Here is a 1,715-nt window from a genome sequence, read left to right as displayed (position 1 = left end):
AAACCCTAGCTCAAACAATTTATTACTGATACGACTAGCTATACATACCACTTGTTAGAACTATGATTATTAGTATTAAAAATATGTTTTATTATATCTGTGATGTTAATTATTGTGATGTTTAAACAAGTACAAAAGACCAGGTGACACTTGAAATTTTAGACAAATCGGGTAAAAATGTTAAATAACAACACAAAAGAATAGTTGCTGCCAACTTACAATCTTGACTATAGCTTTTGCACTCAGCCTTTTCTTTTCTTCTATTTTTACGATGTTGATTAATAAAATAAAGGAAATTAATACAAATTCTTATTATTAATAGGAAAGTAGTAGCATTTATTCTAGATTGGTGGAAACAATTCGTGTAATAAGGACAAAAATAATGATTCTTTAAATTTTGTATTCTCTACTCCAAAGTGATAATCTTGTAAAGCTTTTTGTGCGTTTGTTTTACAGTATGGAGAACTTTCTCCGCTAAATTTTACTTGTTCATTATATTAAAAATATATTTTGTGTGTATTTGTTTTATTCTAGATATCAATCACCTATTTTCGGAAATGACATTTCAAAACCTCACACTAAATATCAATTAATATTGATATCTTAAAAAATACTCGTAGTAATTGTCATTTGTTAAGAAAATATACAAAGTTCAAACTTAGAACAAAGTAAAAATAAATAAAAGAATACTTATTTAGCAAAGTCATGGTCAAAGACTATAACTTAAGTAGCAGCTCTTCTTGTACTTTAGCTTTTCTTCATTTATTGGTATACCTATGCAATATTTAATATCTTCCTCTCGAGTCATAACATAATTTTTTCTTTGTACACTTTTACTCGCTCACTATATAAACAAATGCATAACAAACCATTATATTATCAAATATCCATATATGGGCTATTAATACATGGGATAACTACTCTTAATATACCAAATCAAACAGAGGATAAGAAATAATTTGTAATTTCTCCATTCATTTTTATTTGTCATTTATTTTTAAAATAGATTTTTATTTTTAGTTTTCACTTTTGACATATCAACAAAAGATAATTATTTTTTTCTATGTTTTACCTTCAACATTAAATACTTATTCTCCAAATCATTTTTCAAACCCTAATACTCCCTCTGAACAACAACAATTGTTCACTATACTATTTTGGGATGTCCATCATTACTTGTCCACTTTATGAAATCAATGGATAATTTTACACTTAGTTCCTAATTTACCCTTATCATTTATTATAGTCATTTCCCAATTACATTTTTCAAGACACAATATTTATTATATTCAAGGGGTGATATAGGAAAATTACATTTTTTAGGAAAAATTGTATGAAATAGCAAATTATTAATTCAAATTGAATGTTATAGCCATAGTTTCTTTTATTTGTAATTCACAGCAAACATTTCATGTTTTTTGCCATCTCATTTGTATACCAAAATATACAAATAGACCCATTCGGTATAGATATGTGTTGTATAAAAATTAATTGCAGGATCCATTTGTATATCGAAATATACAAATAGACCTATTCGGTATACATATGTGTTGTATATATGTAGTAATTTGTATACATATGTGTTGTATATATACTGATTTTTATGTATATGTATTTCGAAATATACAGATTAATAGCCTTAGCAAACATAAAATTTGTTATGGAGCGCAATTATACAAACTATAGTTATAGCATACAAATATGATTTTTATGTT

Source organism: Solanum tuberosum, unplaced genomic scaffold (assembly GCF_000226075.1).
Source record: "Solanum tuberosum cultivar DM 1-3 516 R44 unplaced genomic scaffold, SolTub_3.0 scf00415, whole genome shotgun sequence".
NCBI lineage: Eukaryota > Viridiplantae > Streptophyta > Magnoliopsida > Solanales > Solanaceae > Solanum > Solanum tuberosum.
This window is presented reverse-complemented; position numbering follows the sequence as displayed.